The 22,960-nt window shown below is 42.6% G+C and overlaps 1 long non-coding RNA gene across 1 annotated transcript in view; it reads left to right on the top strand.

The window, feature by feature from the left end:
• LOC129145803 (uncharacterized) overlaps positions 1–22,960 on the top strand; it is a 49,868-nt gene that overhangs the window by 6,635 nt on the left and 20,273 nt on the right. The window contains exon 2 of the long non-coding RNA XR_008551879.1: positions 945–1,175. This is a non-coding gene — a long non-coding RNA (uncharacterized LOC129145803). The remainder of the gene's footprint in view (positions 1–944; positions 1,176–22,960) is intronic.

The raw sequence follows: 22,960 nt of genomic DNA, 5'->3' as shown, positions 1-22,960 counted from the left end.
TATGAAGTTGATAGAGAAAAAAGGCATAAAACATCAAAGAATATTTTTAGTTAAAATCTAGATAAATTCAGCCAAATCCACCATATACTTCATTTTATACTTCAACTGAAACAGGCTTCTCAAATTTTTTTGGCCCAAATATTTTTTTGCTATACTGAATTGTTCATTGCTCATTGTTTATTTTCCCTCCCTTTCTTAGGGAAGTATAATTCCACCACATGACCATTTTCTACTGTCTTCTAAGGCAAAATAAAGACATCAAAATACTGCTGCATTTCATTGTTACTAAAACACATACTAATGACACTGTGTCATCTCAGGCACTGGGCTGCATCTGGGAATTGAGGGCTGCTGGACAGTCATTTGTCTGTGGTTGTCACTGAGTATCTGGATACTTGGTTCCTATCCCTGGTGGCCTGATGTAGCCCTTCAGCTTTATAATACTTCAATCAACAAGCTGGTAAAGATCATACGGGGATGAATTGTGAATCCTGGTTGTTGTCTGAAAAACTTTTCATTGACTCTTCTGGTAAGATTGAGAAAGTTCTAGCATCCGTATTTGCAGGCTGGGATCTTCAGCTTTGATGAAACCTCTGGAGACAGTAGTGGGGCACCCTAAAGAAAAGTCGTATCAATAAGATGATGGTACAATGTGTGTGAAAAAAGAAATGAGAAAAAAAAGAGAAAAAAGGAAATGGACATCTCTGACTGTGAGTCAGAGTGATTTAGAGAATTGGATTCTGAACATAAAGGAGTTTTATAGACACCTTACCAATTTCTTTGGGCTTATATTTCCCTTTTTTATGAGTGTGAAGGAATAATATGTGATGAAAGTCTGAACAAATAAGTCTAAGAGAGCTCTTTAAATAGGTATCAAATAAAAATTATAAGTGATAAGAAAGCTTTGTGCCATTGTTTAATTGGTAGTGTTTTTTCTTTCTTAGGGCTACATAAAATAGAGGCGAGTCAAAGATGGATCTCACCAATGTAATGTTGAATGATAGGGGACATAAACAAAAGGATATATAATGTATGATGCTGCTTATGTGGTTAACAAACAGGCAGATGGAATATAGAGAAACCGAACAAGGACCAGAGAAAGACAAACTTTAAAACCGACGCTTGAAGCTGACCATAAATCGGAGGCCTCTGGGAGAGGAGGGAAGAGGATACAGGTGAGGTGGGGGGAGCGGGAAGGGGGAGGGGAGAAGACAGTGAGGGAGGGGCGCACAGTGGACTATGGTGGGGGACTATGGGTGCTTTGGTGGTGGGAAAACTAGGGTAACCACAGCTGAGGGGAGAAATCCTATATTGTGTAGAAACCAACAGGGATGTAAAATAATGATAGGCCATTAATAATAATAATATGATATCCTGAAAATACAAAACCAATAGGCAGAACCAAGATATAGGGTAGTAAGTCCAGGCGGGTGGTATTTTCTGGAAGATAAAGGGATCATGAGTGGAGATCTCTGTAAGGCTGCCACTGTTCTATTTCGTGACCCAGCTGTAGGTCACACAGATAGTCCCTTTATAATTATTCATATCTTGCTGCTTTGTACACTTTTCTCTGTGTGTGCTGTTTCTCGACAAAAATCATTAAAATGGCATGTCTTGTAATTACTAGCATCCTTGACTTGATGAAATGCAGAAATGTGTGTTTGTGTGTTGGGTGAATATTGTCTTTACTCTCTTCCCTGCTATGCGAGTACCCCTATTTAATCCGAGGCATCCATCTATCTTGCCTTAAGGAGAATTAGGGCGGCTAGAACAAGAACCCCAAACAGGGTCTTGATTTATAAAATAGGCTCTTAATAATCCAAAGGGAAGGACTTGAGAGGAGCAGAGAGATCAGGCCACAACTATACCCGTGACAGAGAATGGAAAGGGAGCAGTAGGCGACGTCTACCGTCTGTGGAGATACACATCGGTAGAAAGTGGAGAGGCTGGGCCTCCCCGGTGGTGCAGCGGTTGAGCGCTGGGTTGCAAAGCTGCCCGCAGCCTCTGCAGCACCGGTTCGATCCCCAGCCGGTTCGATCCCCAGCCGCCGGGTGAGGGTCCCACATGGCGCGCAGACCTCTCCTGCCGCCCACTGCTCCCCTCAGCAGTGTACTTCGTCACTCTGCCTCTTCTACTCTTTGCTCTGGCTCTGGTGAATTCTCTCACCCTCCCGTGTCTCTGACTGTACCCAGTGCTTGTATGTATAAATAAATAAATCTTTTTAAAAAATCACTATGGAAGGAAGGAAGGAAGGAAGGAAGGAAGGAAGGAAGGAAGGAAGGAAGGAAGGAAGGAAGGAAGGGGAGAGGCTGATGAGCATGGACAAGGCACCAAGGAGATGACCCCACCTGGCAGTGGAACAGAGGCAAATCATCATGAAAATACACTGAAGTACTCTTGGAGACCAGTTTCCAGACTGGTCCAGAAAAATCTGGAAGGAGGGATGGTGTTTATTTCTAGGTACAAGTATTGCATGTGTTTAAAACATTACTTATGCTTCCTTGTATTTTCTACATCTTCCACAATTAACATATTAATTGTGCTTATATCAAGACAGAAGTTCTTTTTAAGAAGAAAGTTAAACCTGGAACTCTGCCCTGTGTCAGGTCGGGTATGGAGTGGTGTCTGTGGCGGCCATTGCATCCCAAGAGAGTATTTACAACATCCCCTCTACATGCAGGATCCCACACCCCAGAGTCAGTGCAGGCACCCCAAACTGCATGCAGACCCATCCTTCTGCAAGGGCCAACCTCCCACTTGCCCACATTCTTGCTTGGTGCCTTTTGTCTTCTGTGGCATAAGCACAAGTGTACAGAACAGCACACAGATGCAATCTGTTGAGGGCAAGCAAGCATTGGTTGAAAATGCTCCCTTTTGCCAGTGGCAACAGCGTTTCTTTCAAACACTACCCAGCGGAGCACATCACCATATGGCACCTCCTCCATTCCTCTGTGATGCCTTGAGGACACTTAGGTATATAGAAAAAGAAAACACAGTCCATGCCCTAAGGGCGTGCACAATCTCCTAGGTGAGACAGATTGTACACAACTAATCAAAATACAGAGCAGTCATTTTGATGCTAGAGGAATGGGGGACATATTTTTCTCCCTGCACGCCATATACCGAGGCTAATATAACAGTAGGAGGATGTGTTCTTTTAGCATAATAATGCATATATAACGGGGTTAGCTTTGGCAGTGTGAGGGATCTGTTTGTTTTCTTGATAACCCATCCTAAGGGAGGCCGTGGGGCCGGGGTATGTCTCCTTTCCTCCTTAAAGAATTTGGGCCCCTCCTCATGCTCCAACCCAGTAACAGAACAACAGAAAGGCCCCAATTTGCGCTGGAAACGGAACACAAGGATGAGCAATAGACTGAATAAGCTAAGGGTCCAGGGCGCGAGGAAGTAGAGAATGAGGGTCCAAATGGAAGTTGTGTCCCAGCTGGATATACCTCATGGGATGTCATTCTTGAGAATCAAGAAGAAATCCTTGTACCCACTGAGGAGATTCAGGTCTTGGCATTGTGTTATAATAGAATAAAGAAACAGTTCCAATCTTTATCCTCTTGGGAATCTGTTCACTAGAACCCCCTACCACTTATTTTTTCCTCATGCCTGACCCACTGACTTATTTCTTCAATACACATTAAGTACACTCTGAAGGTATTTTGGTTTGCAACTCATTGGCTAGATAGGTGTTATTATTTTTATTAAAATTTTAAAAAATACCTAAATATGGCAAAAAACATAAATTGGAAGTAAATGTGATATAATGAATGTTTGCAATTTGAACAGGTCCACGTAACCAGCACCCGAATTATGAAGTGGGTTATTGCTAGTAGCTGGCATTCACTGTAACCCATTTAGGTCACTACCATTCACTTCCTGTCTTTCAGTAGAATATTTTGCTTGTTTTTGAACTTTCTATAAATTCAATCATACACTTGTGCCTTTGTGTCTGGCTTTTTTCACTCAATATTATATTTGTCACATTCATACACAATGTCACCTGCCATTGTTTTTTTTTTTTAATTTATACAAGAACCGGGGTACAGGCCACATGTGCGAGAGGGTGATAGGATTCACCAAAGACAGAGAGGGGAACAGAACAGGCAGACCAACCAAAACACACTGTTGAGGGGAGCAGTGGGTGAGTCAGGAAAGGTCTGCTCACCATATGGGTATCTCCACGGCTAGCAGGGATCAAACTGGCACCGCAGAGGCTGCGGACAGCTTCACAGTGCTGTGCTCAACCGCCTGTGCCACCAGGGAGGCCCTGACATTGGTTGTTGATTCTCACCACCCTACTCCATTGTATGATCATACCACAATATATTTCTCCATTTTACCCATTCAACCATCTATAGATATCTTGTTGGTTTCCATTTTGGGGTCACTGTGAACAGTGATGTTATAAACATCCTTCTACATGTCTTTTATGGAATATAGATGCACATTCTATGAGCATATACCTAGGAATGAAATGACGGGGTAATTTTATATGCATGTATCCTCCTTTGTTAGATTCTGCCAAGATTTTCAAAGTACTTGTTGAAATTTACATTTCTGCCTTCAATGGGTGAGAACTCCAGTTCCTCCACATCTTCACCTTGGCCAACAGCTCAGTGGAGAGGCACAAAACTGGAGAAATTGATAGCAGCATGATGTTGCAAGATTTTAAGGATACACCAGCATTTAATTACACAGTCACTCTTTCAACAACCATTTAATGAAGATTTGCTACATACCTAGCACTGAGCTAGGCTCTGACATATATTTGTAAAGTGATGAAGGAAATTCCTGTCCTCAGAGAGTTTATAGTCTATTGGAAAAAGAAGCATCTATTGTCAGAAGAATTATAGCACCAATGTCAAAACCTTATTCTCTGATTTCCATTCCAATTCTGGACTACAAATGAATTTCCTTTAAGCTCTGTCTACTTTCAGCCTACAGTCTGCTGGGGTCTAGATAATTTGACTGGCTTCCCTGAGGAATATCGATTGCTTGGATATGTGGATGCGTTTAGGTCCCAAAACTCTATTGTCACTCCTGGACATCAATTAGTGTATAGACTGGATCTTTGCATGTTGTTAATGATTCCAGATTTTTGCTTGATCATCTCCATTCCTCTTACTAGAAGCAGCTATGAAAGATGAGTTCTGTACCTCCACCACCATAGAATCCTCATTAAATTCATACTTCTTGTTGATTAACCAAATCTCATTTTCTTTTTGGGAGGAAACTCCATCCTTCCACACATTTCCTCACTTCCATGACTAAAGTCACAAAAGCTTTTTCTTTCTTGAATTATTGTGTCCATCCTTTATGAAATCAGTTTTTCCTAATACCCAGGCATGAAGAGTCATGATTCCATTGGCACCAGGCTAGACCAGACAGCAAAGACTTCCTCCATAACCCATGGTAAAGTTGGCCATATAGCCTCACAGTGTTTGTTGGAACTGGAACTGGAGCATATTGGGAAGGGGTGAGGACTGTGGGTGTGTGGCAAGCTTTGCCCCACTTTTATCCCAACATGGTTTATTGAGTAACTACTTTGTGCTGGGCATTGGTAGTAGGCACTGAAAATATATTCGTGTAGGTCAGTATCTACTGTTGCAAAACTTACAAGATAGACATGTCAACAAAATAATTACAGTGCAGCATATAAATACTACCAATGGAGAAGTTCAACTTGTGGAGAAGTTCAACTCCAAGTCCTAGGGGATTGTAAAGAGGAGGGGATCCACCCAATCCATAATAAAAGGAAGGCTTCCTGAAAGAAGAAACACTAAACCGAGACCTGAGGAACCTACAGGGGTGTGGGAAAGTAGGGAACAGTATTTCAAGCAATGGGAACAGTGCAGGCAAAACCCATGGGGAGAATATGGTGAATTTGAAGGCTCTAAATGAGTGCAGTATAACTGGGTGGGCATAGAAGACAAGTGAGAGAGATGCTTTAGAGGTGGCAGGGAGCAACTGGGCCATTTAAGCCAGAGTAACAAATGTGGAGTTACTCTTTTCACAAGAGAGGGCGGGAGGATGGGATTTTAAGCAGAAGGAGTTACATGTTCTGTTTTGCACTTTAGGGAGATCACTCTAATTAATGTTTGAAATAAGATGGTTCTCTGAGTGCTGTGATAATTGGGTAGTTGGGAAGATGGTGTGATTTCTCAGTGCCATCTTGCATGGGGGGAAAATCCTTTAAGGGTTGCTTGTGCTTAACAATTTGCTGCTTTAGTGGATACCCTGGGTGTCCTACTCCCATACCCTTGGCACTCACCATGGAGCATGGCGCATACTCAATCCAGCGCTCCCAAGAGCTGCACTGGGACTCTGACTTGTGGCTTTCTCTGGTAACTGGAGTCCAGCGAGTCTCTGCCAAGAGGGTTAATGCCCCTTGGGATTAGCTCTCAACCAATGACTGATGTGAGTTGGTGGATAAATAGACCAGTTCCCATGCTATGCCAGGTAGGATAATCTGATTGCTCGTAATGGTTATCTGCTCAAAAATACACTCTTTATTGGCTTATTTCCTTTCACTGTCTAACTCACTTATCCCACCTCTTACTGTGTTGGACACTGAGACACATCATCCAGGTGTCCCTTCACTGAAGGACTTGTGCCCTAGCTGCTGAGAGTTGTGTTGACAGATGACTTTCAGCGGTCAGACCCTTTAGGGATTGCTGCAGCTGTAGGGAGCTGCCTTGCTCAAGGACACATCTCATTCTGGGAAAATATACATCCAAGGGCTGATTGATGTGGATTATAAAAGTTTAGCCTCCCAGGCAATTTAGGACACCTTGAAGGGTTCTCCTACCTGCAGCACTTCTTGTAGGGTTGGCTGAGGTGGCTGAGCCTGCACTGTGACTCAGTTTCTCCCTCCACTCTTCTTTCCCCTTCTTTTATAGGTCTTGCTTTCAAGGGCTTTCCTTATTGATATCAAGCCTACTAACTACTTCAGAATCTGTTGTACAGGGAATCCAACCAATAACCCCTACTTTCCTAGGATCACCTCTTAAATAAACTATTACACCCTTGTCTCTCCACCTTCTTATGGAACAACCAAACCCAAGATAATGGTTGGAATCTCTTCTGCATCCTTCTAAAGCACACTACAAAGTTGCCCCTGGGAGAAGTAGCTCAACCCTGCATTAAGGCTGTATTTTGGCTGTCTTTGTCCTTGTGACTTTCACTTAGGGCTCATGGCTAACACCACTGTGTGGGTTTTTTTTTTTTCATGCACAGTTTTGTAATATATTGTATAGTATGTCTGGATTGTCACCAACTTCTTGTATCCCAGCTTCTCCTACTCTGGGGGTTGGATGCCGTTGCACATGTCGGAGACCTCCCCCTGCCAATCCCCCATATCCCCTCATCTCAATTCACCTGCTGCTATGGACAGATTCCACCTGTGCCTATTATTTCTGTCCAAGGACTTTTTTCTGGCATCAGGGAGAAGTATGTCAGGAGTTAATGCCCAACATAAAACCCTCAACCACTGGGACCTGGGAATGATCAAATAAATGCTCCCGTGCCCTCATCCTCCAGGAGACCATGAGGAGGTGTGTTTTACGTGATTTTTCCAAAGATTTTTAATAGGCTTGAGCTCTCATTGCCCTATGGTAATTGGTTCATGAACACAGATGGTGTAGGATCTTTTCCTTCGTGGCTGACTCCTCACCCCCACCCCCTTCATTTTTGCTTACTGGGGTCACCTCCCAAATAAATTACTCGCATGCAAGTCCAGCATTTTGGAGAAACCCAAATTAAGACAACTGCCTGTCTCCGAAATGAAATTCACCAACAGTACTTAGACTGTTTGGAGGAAGCGCATCCCAAACATACCATCCACATTGGTGAAAACTGACTCTGTGTGTGTATGCGCGTGCCATAATGTGCTAAGTAAACAGGAAAAAAAAACAAGCCCTTAATTTTAGTTATAGAGATAAGAAAAAGCCTCTATGCATGAAATGAAATCCTTCTCTGAGTCAGAAGCCCAGGCTTTGGGCTGCACGCCTTGTCCTGGGAGAATATATTTCCATCTGCAAGCCCATTTTCCAGTTCAGGAGCAAGAAAGGAGTTTTGGAGCTTGCGCCCTGTCATACTTGGGTTGACAAGGAAGGATCTGGCCATGACTGAGTTTGGAGTGAGTCTATGCAGAAAATCACCAGCTTTTCTTTTCCCGTGCATTTTGCGAGGCTGCTTTTTCATTCCACGTCACGGATTTGGGAAGGCCCATCTGCCTGTTTGATTAATGAGCCCTCTCTGCAAAAGCAACAGAGATAAATGTCCTCTAGGAACCCAGCAAAGAGAAATGAAGAAATAGGATGGCTAATTTTCAGCTATTATTTTGGAGTCTGAACTCCATCCCCACATCAATTTAGCTATTATTTCAAAAACTAATTAATCTTCACTCAGGCAGCTCCAAGGGACCCGTGTTTAGATAATTAACAACCCATGGATTATGAAAAGTCTCACTTGCAAATTTGGCTACAGCATTTGGGTAGAAGAACACTTTTAGTATTATTCCATTTAAACCCTCTTCCATCCATCCTTCATTTCCTGACAATTAAGAGCAAATAATTAACCATGATGGATTTTGCTTGCCTACTTTGCTGCTCGAATAACGTTCTCCCCTCCTCTTTGTTCTTAAACCACCTCCATCGCAATGTTTTTGACCAGCTTTATAGATAATTGCATTGAACCAGGTAACAGTAGGCTTCATTCACAATTAATACACATCGAGAACATTTGGATTTTGCCTGGTGTGGGGAGTAGGAGGAAATTCCCAAGGCTCTAGCAGAGAAACAGCTTGTGACTTCTCCTTGGCTCTCAGAGACTATCACGTTCAGGTATAACTCTATTTGTAAAATGTTTTCCCTACCAGGAATGAGGACAGGTTTAAGATGTACGTTCAGGACAATTTTGTGAGTGAAAAGGTTGAGGCACCCTTAGTATAGCTTACCAAAAAACATGTGAGTTTTTATGGAATTTCAAAACCACTCCCTCCTGGACATTCATTCATTCATTCAATAAAGTGGGTGCCAACTGTGCACCAGACACTGTAGAAATTTCTGGAAATGTTGGCAAGGGAAACAGGAGCTATTGCTTCCCTTTAGAAAATTTATAGTCTGCTGAGGAGTCCAGACATTAATAAAATGATCTCCCAAATCAAAAAATGAATTACATACTGGAGAAACAGAATGATATGGAAGCATTTAATAGGAAGAACTGACTTATGGTAGAAGTTGTGCTAAGAGAGTGGGAAAACTTTGTTGACCAAGGAACATTTGGGCTGAGATCTAAAGGATGAGCTGTTGGGGAAGAGCATTATCTCCAGAGAGAACAGCATGTGCAAAGCCTCTGAGGTTTTAAAGAAACTTGGGTGGCCATGAATCTGAAAAAATAAGATCCAGTGGATTTGGCATACAGAGAATAAGGGAGAAAGAGCTGTTCAAAGGTGTATTTATTTTCAAAGTTTATATAGGGTTTTCCTCATTTTCAAATGCTACCCAGAAAAGGAAAAGCTAGGAAAGAGTAGAAGGGGTAGTGGAATGCAATCTTGTGATGTTCAAATGCTAAATTCAGCTCTGGAATTTCAGAATCACGATATCTTGAAATTGCCTGGGCAGGAAACCGAAGCCTGGAGAGGTAGCTAGAGACACCGATGAGAAGGGCAGGTGTCCTACCCAGGGTACATGTGACTGGCTTTGCTCACAAAACCTCAGGATGTCCCTCTCCAAACATTTTCTATTTGAATATTCAATGTTTCAAGAAAGATTTCTCTGGTTTCTTAAATTTTTGATCTCATGGATGGGATTGCTTAGAATGAGCTTATGTGGAAAAAAGTAAGTTAGTTTAAAGTAAATAAAAATTTACTAACACTACAGTTGATATGCAAACAATGGCAAAAACTACCCAAGTGTGAACAAATGGCTCACAGGTGAGAATGTATGGGCCACACCTTGCTGACAAGTGCAGCCAAAGTAGTTCAGAGTCAGTTTCTAGAGATGAGATTTCCCAGCTAAACCCAGAAAGTCCTTTTAAGGCAGAGCAGTCTGGGTCCTACTAGTCTGCTTCCTTTTCAATTTGTTTTTTTTTTCTGGTTTTCTTCTCTATGAAAATATTCCCTTGGTTCCTTTCTCTTCAAACCATGGGGAAGGAAGTAAAAGGTTTACTGACTTCATGCAATCCTAAAAATAAAAGCCATGACTATAACTTGGGTTACAGCAAGCTAGAGATTTATGAAGGGGGCTGCCAGCACCTTTCAGAAACTGGGAAGTTAATGAAGCAGATTAAGACACTGATAAATCCCATAGCAGGCAGATTATGCTTATTAAGAAGCCCATCATTTACTTGGCTTTCTTTTCTCCAGATTGGTTCTACAGGAAAACTGGCTCCTTGTTAGCTCTCAGGATGAGCTGGGGGTGGTGTGAAAGGCAGGCGTGGGAGGGATACTTGCTGATAAGTGGACACACATTTCTGCAGAAAAGGAGGTTTCTTTCTGAGAGCAGGTGTTATCAGGGCTGATTTATCCATTGGCATAGCAGTGCTTAAGGCTCAGAGTTTTAATTTGAAAAGCTTACATGTAATTCAGCTAGGCTTACAGTGGTCTTTGTAGCCACACGGTCATAAAATAAAGTCCTCAAATCCCTCTTGGTCAAAAATTTTAATATATATGTTTTTAGGAGGAAGGGGCTCATGCAGACAAAAGTGCACAAGGCCCATAAAAGTCATAATATGACCCTGGGTATGGGGGACGGATTTATTTTTGTTCATCTAGCATGTATTTCCTCTTCCAGTCACAGAACCTCAGTTTCCTTTGGGGAGGGAACCACTCCTCCTGTGTTCTCAATCTTGGGAGGTTCAGAGGGGTTTTTGACAGTCCTGGTACCAGAAATGGTCATGTGACTGAAGTTCAGCCAATCAGAAACACATATTCCCTTATCCTCTGTGATTGGTTCAGGAGGGGTCAGTGACCCAGCTGGGACCCATCAGGGCCAACAATTGTGGGAAGCGAGAACAGAATGTGGTGGCCATCTTTACCACTACATGGGGGAAGTCTGAAGGAGAAGCTATAAGGAGAAGAATTTCTGGGTCTGAAACAATAGGGATTTGAGGACTTTAAATTTCAGAGCTGTGGCATCTCCTTAGCCTTAGAGCTTAGGCTCTTGCTGGAGAGAATTTGGTTCATCTTCAGTCATGTGTCCACCTGTGTTCAAGCAGATCGGCTGAGGGGTGGCAAAGTAAAGTTCTGTGAGGGTGATTGTCAGGACTCAGTGCTGGTGGGAATCTTGGGCTGGGGCAGTAGGTGACAATTATGGGTTATTTGCTAGAATGATTTTGGGTGTAGGTTGGGAAGCTGTGGAATGTCAGATGAAGGGCTTGGCTTCTGATTTTGAGTGAGAGACTTCAAGAAATTATGATCTGATTCAGAATTTCTCAAGCCCTATTGATGGATTTAGTGTCAATGGGAATGTTTAAAGGATTTTGTGGTCAAGTATTTTGGAAAATGCCAGCTTGAATAACAACGTGATGTGGACTTCTTTCCTTTAGGGCTTCTTAGAGCTTTAAAATGTTTGTGTGCAGTATGAATCTCCAGGGGAGAGGGAAATAGAAGGTCCAATATTTCTCAAATGTCTATGACTAGGAACAACAAGGAATTCCTAGCTTTGAAGGAAACTATTTTGACAAATACATTTAAGAACTATTGGTCAAGGAGCCTCCCTGGTGGCGCAAGGGGTTAAGACACAATCTATGAAGCTGTCCGCAGCCACTGCAGCACGAGTTCGATCCCCAGCCAAGAAGCTACCCACATGGTGTGGCAGACCTCTCCTGACTCGCCTGCTGCTCCCCTCAGCAGTGTATTTCAGTCAATCTGCCTGTTCTTTTCCCCACTCTGTCTCTGGTGAATCCTCTCACCCTCCACACCTCTGGCCTGTACCCCAGTTCTTGCATGCATAAATAAATCAATCTTAAAAAAAAAAGAACTATTGGTCAAGTTCATTACCTTGAGAACATGAAATGCTACAAAGGAAAAACATTTTAAAATCTAAAACTTGGAAACTAAGAAAATCCCTTTCTGAAGATTCACTTCAAATTTGACAAGTCATAATTTTCTAAGAGACTAGAATCTTACACCAGCTCTATCAATATTAAAAATAATAAAAGCAACATCTATCTAGTGTTTATTCTGAGTCTTAGGAAAATGTGCTAAAAGACATATATTCTCTGTCTCATTTAACCCTCATCACAATAAAAGGAGGTAGCTGTTACAATTAGTCCCATTTTATAGCTGAGAAAACTGAGGCACAGAGAGATGAAGTAACTTGAAGGTACTGGAGGTAGAATCTGAATCTGAATCAAGGTAGTCTGACTCCAGAGTCGTGCCCCCAACCCTATGTAAGGCTAAAATCATCTGCCTATCATGGTAGGCAAGTCTTCTCAGTTTCTTGATCTGTACATCGAAGCCACCAGGCTAGAGATGTTTGAGGCAACCTGGCTCTTATCTAGATATTCTATGATTTTTGTGTTTGATAGCTGCTCATTTCACCTTGAGGAAAGTGGTCCTTAATAGAAATGCTTTCCTTGCTGCAAGATGAATTGATTCAATGTAGAGGAGAGTAGGGGCAGAACTGGAACCTGCAGATTAGTGATTAGAAACAGGAGCAGCGACCTAAAGGAAGCCCCCCATGCCAACATGACATGCCGGTCATCTAAGAGAACTGGTGACAGTGATGTCACTGGAGGAGTGTATTGGCCAATCTGAATTTAGCTGAGATATCAGACTTCCAGAGGGACCTCAATGGCTGCTTCAGAATCCCCAGTTCTGTCTGGCACATGGCATATGGGTGTTTGAGCCAGTCTCAGCAGTTCACTGGTTTGCCATTCATCAACTCAGGGCTGGTGGGCCTTGAATCATCCCACACAGGACAGGTGTCATGTGCCAGAACTTATGCTCTGTTGGAAAGCACTGAGGGCAGAATGGCGGAGGCACATTAAGAAAACATGTGATGTTACTATGTATCTCCAAACACTGTATGCTTTCATCTCAGAGGGCTTCACCATGACCCTGAAAGATGGATAATAATTAAAACAGCTAATGTATACCCAGCAATAATGTATGAAGGAATTAATGCTTAAAATACATTGCTTTTTTTCATTATTTTTTTGAAGTCCCTGGAGCTGGAGTGACTATAGATTCTGGTTTGCACAGAATTGTTTTGATTCATTTCTGCTTTTCTGGCCTTATTATTAATAACAACTATTTCATCCTCCAAAGAATGGTATTTTGTGCAGTAAACTTTATGGTCACCTTAGGTACGATCAGCCTGCCTGGGTTAAATTCTGTTGCTGCTGTTAAGAGCTAGGTACTTCCTGCTTCAATTTCAGCACATAAAATGAGGTTAATAATAGAAGGAGCTCTCACTACATCATTTATTTTTATCCAAATTCAAGGACTGAATAGATCAATGTAACTAGACATATCAGTAGAAATATGTAGGATTGGGGGCATTCCTGGTGGCCTAGGAGTTAAGTCTCAGCACTATCACCGCGATGGCTTGAGTTCAATCCCCGGCCAGGGAGCTGACCCACATGGTGCAGCAGACCTCTCCGGTCTGGCCCGCTGCTCCCCTCAGCAGTGCATTTCACTAGATCTGCCTGTTCTGCTCCCCATTCTGTCTCTGGTGAATCCTCCCACCCCACAAACCTCTGATCTATATCCCAGTTTTCTACACAAAAAAAAAAAAAATAAAGAGGAGAATATGTAGGATTGTGTATGTGTAAATATGTAAATATATATTTAGGCTTCCTATAAGCTTGGTTGACTGCCTCCATGTAGTATGTTGTAATGTGGTAGATTTCTAGTCCTTTCTTTTCGTCTGTGAAATCACAACAATATCTTACATTTCTGGCACATATCAGATGCTCAGTGAATGGTTATGATTATTATTTTTATCTTGATAAATAGGAGCATATACCCCTCAAGATCCTTCTGGGGAGGATTCAGTATTTCAGGTAAAAGAAATGACTGTCTCGCTACATCCAGTGTGTTTTTTTTTTTTTTTTTACAATGATTTTTAACTTCTGGTTAGTAATGTCCAGAGGCAATATCATGCCCTGGATTGTGGAAGAGGTTCTGGAGAAATTGACCTTGTACTGACCTGAAAGAGTGTTGTCCGAGGTCCTGAAGTAATGTCTCATTTTGTAACCAGCAGGGCATTTGAGACACTTGGGTGCATTTTGGGGGTAGACAAATAGATGGTTTGTGTTCAGTGATTATTGTGGCCCTGCAATTGGAAAATGAGCTGAAATATTAATAGGCTTGACCAACCGCTGGGTGATTGCTGAGTTGAAAAGGCACAGGAAGCCTTTGGGACAGAATTGCTATGTGCTAGAATAGAAACGAAAGGAAAAGAAAGAAAAGGGGAAAGCTGTGGGTTGGGGAGAGTGGCTGTCCACACTGGGCAGTGCTATTATTTGAGAGGAGGGGCCACATATTCTCTATTATTTTAGATGAACTGTGCCCTTTAGCAATATCAGTAAGCCACCTGGATCCATGGTAAGGAAATTCATCAGTGACTGGGCTGAATTAGATCATGGTCTCTGGTAAAATGAGCAAGCAGGAATGGTTTAGTTTTAGTGCCCTTTTCACATCTTCCATATCATCCCCACAACTTGGATGTCTTGGGAACTCCTATCTAGACTTGCCTTCTATAGCTCCACATTCAGTGGCAGTACCTGTATAATTAGGAGTACATTTACCTGCAGGAAAATTTCATCTGTAGTAGCTTTTATAACAAAAGGAAAGGAGGTACATGGTTACTGGTGTTGGTTCAGAGAGTGGCTTGAGAATTTCAGAGCCAGTGTATCGGCTCTCTCCTTAGCCTTTTCCTTCTTGCTTGTCTCCTTAAGATCATGTGATAGCTGCTTCAGTTTCAGGTGTATATATATATATATATATATATATATATATATATATAACAGAAAGAAATAAGTAGGGAAAGAGGCAAAGGCATCACACCAGCTGCTCTGTCTCTTACCAGAAAACACATGCCCTTGGGAGATTTTGCATATATTTGTTGGCTGTACTTACATCACGTGACCATCATTTAGCTGCAAGGGAGGCTGAAACAGGAAACAAGATTGTTAGGATCAATTCAGACCAATATCGACCCACTTCCTGCAGTTGACATTTTACTTTCCCAGATTCTGTTACTAAGAAATAAGAAGAATAGATATTTCTGAGGCAGCTAACAGTGACTGCCCTTTTACTTTACAATATAAGATTGTCGTCTTGAGCAACTGATTCCTATTATTTTTTAGACTTCAAGAGCCTGAACTGTGCTTAGAGTTGCTTAGAAAAAGTTTAAATGAATAAATGACTGAGTGAATTTCTGCTGCACTATCAAATAGACCAAGTAGTCTCATGTCCTGTTAATATATTTTGGCTTAGGATTTTTATGAAAATGCACCTTAATTTGAAGGTGTGATTCTAAGAATGAGGGTTTCTGCTAACAACGGGGCAAATATCATTTTTCATAGTGCATCAGAGAGCACAGTATGCTTTGACTGAAACTTTGATTGCTTTTCAATTTTATGAGAAGAGTCTTTGCACACCAGCCCTGACAGGAGTCTATGATAATGATAATCAATAGGTAGAATTTAATGAACATTTGCCATCTGCTTGGCACACTACTAGGGGTTTAATGTTATCAACTCATTCAATTCTTAGGATGAACCTACTAGGTGGATATATTCAGGTATATACCTATTTCTTTTTTTTTTAATTTTGATATTCCCCATACAATTGCAACCCCCTGATTTTGACCCCAATTCCTCCTTTCCCCGCACCCCCCCAAGTGTGTCTCTGGTTCATAGTTGTTTGTTGATTTTGCTTTTTTTCTTTCTTATAGTTATTCTTTTTCCTGGTCCCTTATTTAGGTTTTCTAGATTCCTGCTATGAGTGAGACCATCCGGTACTTTTCTTTTTCTTTCTGGCTTATTTCGCTGAGCATGATCCCTTCCAGCTCCACCCATGTTGCTGCAAATTGCATGTGTTTATCTTTTTTGAATGCTGAGTAATATTCCATGGTGTATATGGACCACATCTTCTTGATCCAGTCATCTATTTTTGGGCATTTGGGTTGTTTCCAAAGCTTAGCTATTGTAAATAGTGCTGCTATAAACATAGGGGTACAGGTGCTCTTTGGAATTAATGTTTCTGTATCCTTTGGGTAAACAGGTATATACCTATTTCACATACACACACATACACACAAACACACGTTATTTCCAGAGGTAGAAATTAAGAACCAGAGGGATTTAATAACCCACCTAAATCCATACATATTGCAAGTGGAGGTTTGTCTTAAAATCCTGACTGCTCAGTTCCAGAGCATGTGCTGGGGTTCTAATAACAGTAACTGCCCTTGAATGAGAGTCTGTTTATGCAAAACTAGCAATTATCATGTAACAGTCATTTACATAATTTTGCTACATACATTTTCTCACTTGATTTTCACAACTATGCTAGGAGGTGACCACAACTCATTTTACGTTAAAGAAACAAAAGCACAGGCAGGTTAATAACATGACTTTGCCCTGGATAACAGAGCTTGTATGTGGTGAACTCAGGCTTATGTGGTCCTGAGCTCCAGATCATTCCTCATGTCGGTCTGTATCTCTTGAGCTCAGTTCTTTATAAAGCTTTCATTTTAGAGATGAGATTCAACAGGAATAAGATGAAGAAAAGGTCTCAGAGGGTGATTAAATGCTAGGAAGTCTGTGAGGTAAGGGTTATTATCTTCCTTTTACAAATATTGGTTATGATCATACTAAAATGCTATAACCAAGAGGCTCTCAAATACAGGGACTTAAATAAGAGAGCAGCTTATGTCTCTCTTGTGCAACTGGCAGAGTTTGGTGTTCTGAGGCTGTCCTCTCAAGGCAGCTGTTCCTCTTCTGTTTTCATAAGTCATCTAAAAGAAGAAAGGGAAGTGAGAGGAAACAGTTTGATTTTTTTCAGGGGCACATGCAGAAGCTACACTTGTCAAGCAGTTCCTCCTACTTATATTTCATTGGTCAGAATGTGCTCACATGGCACCTAACTGCAAGGCAGCCTGGGACATGTCTACATGGTGGCCATGTGCTCTTGGGAGATAATCAGCAGTCTCTGCCACACCATAGGTAAGGAAGTTGAGGCTCAAAAGAAGAACTAGTTTCCCAGCGCCACATAATTAATGGCAAACATGGAGATGCACATTTTGAGGAGGAACAGATGAGAGAGAAGTGTCAGAATATGGGGAAATATCTTGGTAGGCCAGATAGTGGTGCAGAGAAAGCACAGGCCCCAGTAGAAGAATTGGGTACCTGGAGGAACTCATATGGAGTTGGCAGTGTGGATGGACGGGTGCTCCTTGATGCTTATGTGAAGGATGGGGTGATTTAAGACACAAACAGGAGGCAGGACTTTAGGATTGTACAACTCTATGGAAACCATTCCCAGACAGAACAATGGAAGTGTGGCTCCCTGGAGTTGTGTAGCTCATGGTCTCTGCCAGGAAGGCAGTTCTTCCCTGTCACAGGCGGATTTCTCAGGAAAGCTGACTTTGAAGCATGCAGGTTTTTTCCGAGAGTTCTTGGGGATCAGGTTCTATGGGGCAAAAGGAAGGAAGCAGGATTGAAAAGAGGAGGAAATCGAGCTGTAATGTATTCTCAACAGAAACCTCAGTCTATGTTGGGAATGATCTTTCAAACTTGTCTCAGAAGCTGCCTCAGCATGAAGCCTGTGTAGCTTCTGTTAATCAGTAATTGGATGCAGGCATGACCTTGGAAGAAGTACCTTTCTTCAGTGGGGGTAATCCCCCAAAGGAGCTGATTGCAAAGGACTCTCCTTTTCAAAGTATGTCAGCAGCTTGGATAACATCCTTCCCTTTTCAGGGGGGCAGGGAGTCTGGAAATACCTCACAGCATCCACCTTTCAGTCAACACAGTTTACCATACCTCTATCATGGTGTCTGTGTCTTGAAGACTTTGGGTTCCTTAAAGTGCTTACTCCTTCAATCCCAAACATCCTTGGTTTGGTGGGCAGGGTGCCTCTACAGTTTAGATTTCATTATCAGTTAATTAACAGTTGGTTAAACTATCAGTTAACCCCTCCTGGGAATCAGTTGGTAGCAGCAGAGAATAATAATGGGACAAAAGACACCAAGACTGGATGTGCCAAGTGATAGTTCTACCGGGAAGAAGAAAAAGAAGTTGAGAGGGAGGACAAGACACATTCTCTCCCCACCCCCCCACCAAGGCAGGTTCTTCCTGTGGGAGGGAGCAGGACAGGGAAGGTGGAAGTTCAGAAGTCAGACTTTGCCAACCTCACAACCCTATCCCATACACGCCCTCTTCCTTTTGTTTGATTTTCCAATTTTCCATTTACCAAGATGGCTGCCTGTTCAGATAAATGAAAGATCACAGTTTGATCTGGTTCAGAATTTGATTTTTTTTACCTCCTCCCTCAGCACAACAGCTCACGCATCTGAGGGCTGCAGCTAAAAAGTGATTTTTAAAGACTTCTCATTGGCAAAGAAATCAATGGGAAAAAAACTAGCTCCCCCTCCCCCTCTGTTCTCTTTTTAATCTTTTTTTCCTCTCCAATCCCCTGCTAGGAAAGTTTTGACTGAGGTTATCTAACATTCTTTATCAGAAAGTTATCTTGCAAAGGCTTGGGATCCTGCTGGGTGAACCAAGGAGGTGGTGAAATTTCCCCACTGTCTTGGCAATTAACTCAGCTCAGGGAAGGGGTGGAATCAAAGAATTCCATCAGAAAGATGGGGTCCCAAGGCAAAGTCATCTATCAAAGACAAATATCAAGGATATTGCTAAAATATCATCATGGCAACCTCCAAGGAACAATTCCCAGGAAGGGGTTGTGTGCTCTCAAGAGACAGGTCAGGAAGCTACAGGAGAAAGGGCTCCTGGATGCTAGTCACTCTGGGCTCCACGTGGCCATTCAGTGACTGTGTCACCTTGGGTAAGTTGCTTAGCTGCTTTGAACCTCAGTTTTCTTATTTGTGAAATGGGTGAATACTCTACATGTTCTAGTAAGATAAGGCAGTGAGGTCAGTGGCAAGAATCATATACTGGTGTAAATAAAAGGGGCTTAAAACTTGTAAGAACACTTCACATGACACCTGCTCTTATAAAATATTAAGCATACGCCACAGTATTGTTAACTATAGGCAGAATGTTGTACAGCAGATTTCTAGAACTTACTCATCTTGTGTAACTGAAGCTTTATCCATCATTGAAAGACTCTGTTCCCTCCCATGAGTTCTACTATTTTATTTTATTTTTTGACATAGAAGAACTGGGGTGTAGGCCAGAGGTGGGGGTGGTGGGAGGATTCACCAGAGACAGAGTGGGGAGCAGAACAGGCAGACTGACTGAAATACACTGCTGAGGGGAGCAGCGGGCGAGTCAGGAGAGGTCTGCTGTGCCATGTGGGTAGCTCCCTGGCTGGCCAGGCATCGAACTGGTGCTTCAGTGGCTGGTGATAGTTTGATAGCACTGTCTTTAACCTCTGTGCCACCAGGGAGTCCCAACTTTCTTAGTTTTTGTGTGACCAGGAAGTGAGGAGGGTTAAAGCTCAATTAGAGAGCAAGGGGCACTGAAAATGGGCTAGGGGCATTCGTGCACTGTGAAAGGAAGGACGTACCCCAATCCTGATAATAACCACTGATGAGCACTTGCTATATGCATCGAATTCCGACCTAAGGAATTTAATCCCTTACACATTCCTGAAGGATGAGGTTTTTCTTGTGTCCATTTGACAGCTGAGGAAACCGATGCCTGGAGAGCTTAATTCTTTCACGCAAGATCACAAAACCACCATGTTGAGGAGCTCACATTTGAACGAGGTCTGTGTTCTTGACCACTCACTGCGTGATGCCAGATCAGATTCACCCCTGGCCAGAGGTGGATTCTTAGAGCAAGAAACTTTTGAGTGCTCATGGTGACTCATTATGAATTTAAGAGTTACTTCAAATATATATTTCGTGCTTGCCATGTGTCAGGCATTATCCTAAGCACCTTATATAGGTCATCTAATCTCACAATAATCCTCAATTTTCAGATGAAGGACCTGAGGCTCTGAAACAAACAAAACAAAGCACCACTGTCCCAAGGTCACGTAGGTAGTAAATGGTAGAGTTGAATCTGACCTAAATTCTCTACCTCTGAACACTCCTGCATCCTAATTTTATAAATAAATATGGAAAGTAGAAGGAAGGGCAGAGGAAGGAGGGAGAGTTTTGGTAGTGGGAGGGAAGCAGAAAGCCTAAGATGACTATGAAGACAGGAGAGAGGGAGAGAGGCGTGGTGGACTCTGTGACCCCAGAACTGGTCATTTCCAAATGGTGACAGTGTCCTCAGAGTGGGAGGGTGTATGGATTGTCAGGCCCGTGTGAGGAAGACACCAGGTCAGAGGGTCGAGAAGGGAGGGCGCTGGCAGGATGAATCCAGGGCCTGCCTCCTGGAGAGCGCTTCTTCCAATAATGTTCTAGAAATATATAGAGTCAAGGAGGAAAGTGCATTGAAATGAAATACGGTTCAGTTCATTTGTCTTCTTTACTGAGGAAATCTCCCTATAATTTATCAGTAGGAAAGGTTTAAGTGAGTCGTGTAGTTCTTTTTATGTGCCCTTAAAAGGCAAGTTCTATTTTGCCAAAGGGGGCTTTTTCATCATTCTCTGAACCACTAAAGGGGATCATGCTTTAGAATAAGGGGAGTGCTGAGAAAAACAAATAGGCAAGAATTTCACAACCAAAAGCTACATGCTCAAATGCAAAGAGGATCCAAAATGGGACTCAGAATGTAAATCTCCTTCCCACTGTGCAAGTGTGTGAACTTGAATACACATACAGGGTCTAACACGTGTATAGCCACATACTCAATCCCATCTACATAGTCACACACATGCATGTGCACACACATGTGCACATAGACACACTCACACCACTAGGATTTCCTGGGCACCAGGTTTTTCTAAACCGGCTTCTAAAATTGTGTGGCATTCCTAGCTCTGAAGCTGGTCTGTCTGGGTTCAAAGTCTGCTTCTTCCCCTTGTTGATTTTGCATTTTTGGTGTAGTTACTTAACCATTCTGTGCCTTAGTTCTCTCATCTGCAAAGTGGCCAAACTAATATGTCTAACTCATAGAGTTGTTGTGAAGATTGAGTTATTGCATGTACAGTGCACACTAATCCTGTTAAAGTCTTTACACACCAAGAATATGCTTTGTTTTTTATGCAGTGTGTGGCAGACCCCATTTGGAATATGCAAGTGTGAGGGACCCAGAACACCCCTAATCTGCATGCTAACTCTTGGACTTTGGAGTTGCATACATTTGAATTTGAAACCTGGCTCTACCTCTTCCCAGCTGTGTGTCCTGGGGCAACTTGCTTTACCTTTCTGGACTTGGTTTTCTCAAGTCTAGAATGGTTACAACAAAATTTATTTCACAGAGTTGTTGTAAGATCCAAAGAAGATCATGTTTGTAGTTTGCCTAGAAAAGTGCCTAGTATATAGTAATACTCAGTAAATGCTGCTAAATTGAAAAATAAAAGCCAAGGAGAGGCCAGGGGAAGATCTAGTGACATTTAGGATTGTAGTAGAGGGTAAATGACAAATTCTACTACTAGGAGTTTAAGAACTTTTCTGTCCAAAGAAATTTGGGGAAACATTACTAGGAACATTTGCTTCTGGGAAAGGTTTTTCTCCTTTAGAAAGAGTGGAGAAGATAAAGTCTTCTTTTGCATGCTGTTGTGTGAGTTGTGATGTCTGGAACTGTGGCAGCCATTTTACCACCCTGAGGTAGGGAAGACATTGAGCTGCTGAACAAATGAGTTAAAATTTCTTATTATTTGTGCTGTTTTTAATTGGGAATTTTGTTAATGGTAGTTCAATGTATTGCAATTGAGAAAGTATCCCTGGAAGAGGGTACAGCTCTTGCAAAAATAAAAGACCTGAGGAAAATGCCCTGGGATCTGTAATTTGGCTGCAGGTTGGAGTGGAAAGTAGGAAAGATAACACTGAGACGGACAGAAGGACCACAACCATGAAGTGAGAAAGAGTTTGTAACCAGGACCCCAGTTTTGACTGCAGGGCAAAACTGGCATTTTTCTCATTGTTGGTTAAGCAGCAGGAACCGTTAGAATAGTGTGGTGGGTTTACCTGCGCACGCCAAAAGCTGCCGCCTGTGGGCACCCCCTCCCTCGGGTGCCAGCAAGGTGAATGGTCCAATCAGGAGGTGTCATCTAGGGTGGGGGTCCCTACAAGTGGAGATGAGAAAGCACAGGAGTGATCCCTGGATCCCGAGACCCGACCCCCAGCCTAGACTCACTGCACTCTGTCCCTGGCTTCAGAGAAGAAGAAAGAAGAAGACATGGTGACTGAGCTCCGTGGAGAAAAGCTGAAAAATTTGGCAAGTAACTGGGTAGCCAAAACTGCCTCCAGCCTTGTCGCTGCCTCTGCCTGGAAAGACACAGAAGACCCCTGGCCTGGTGTCTCTCTGAGCTGGTGGTGGTTGGTGTGGGCCAGCCACTCACAAAGAGCTATTTATCAGATCGTCCAACATCATCTCCTAGGGCTGCTGCCTTCACTGTTGTCTGTTCCAGCATCGGATGCTATTTATCCCAACCTTCAGACTGTTGCTGGGGTCTTGGGGTATTGGATCAGCAGCCCCACCTGTGAGCACCTCCAGCTGCCACCTTGAGTTGGATCCCGGCCCACTCCTTGCCAGCTGCCATGCTCCAGGCCCTCGTTGGTGGGATGGTGCCATCTTGGAAGAGCAGTCTTTTGCTTGGGACTTCTGAACACTGTGGACCCTCTCTAGGGTGAGCTAGCTGGCTACTTGTGGCCTTAGGAACTCTTTGCTCCCCTTGTTTGTTAGATAAACCCCATTA

Source organism: Talpa occidentalis, unplaced genomic scaffold (genome assembly GCF_014898055.3).
Source record: "Talpa occidentalis isolate TD23 unplaced genomic scaffold, MPIMG_talOcc4v2.1 talOcc4.14, whole genome shotgun sequence".
NCBI classification, from domain to species: Eukaryota; Metazoa; Chordata; class Mammalia; order Eulipotyphla; family Talpidae; genus Talpa; species Talpa occidentalis.
The sequence above is the reverse complement of the archived record's forward strand: the minus strand, read 5'-3'. Positions and strand labels throughout refer to the sequence as shown.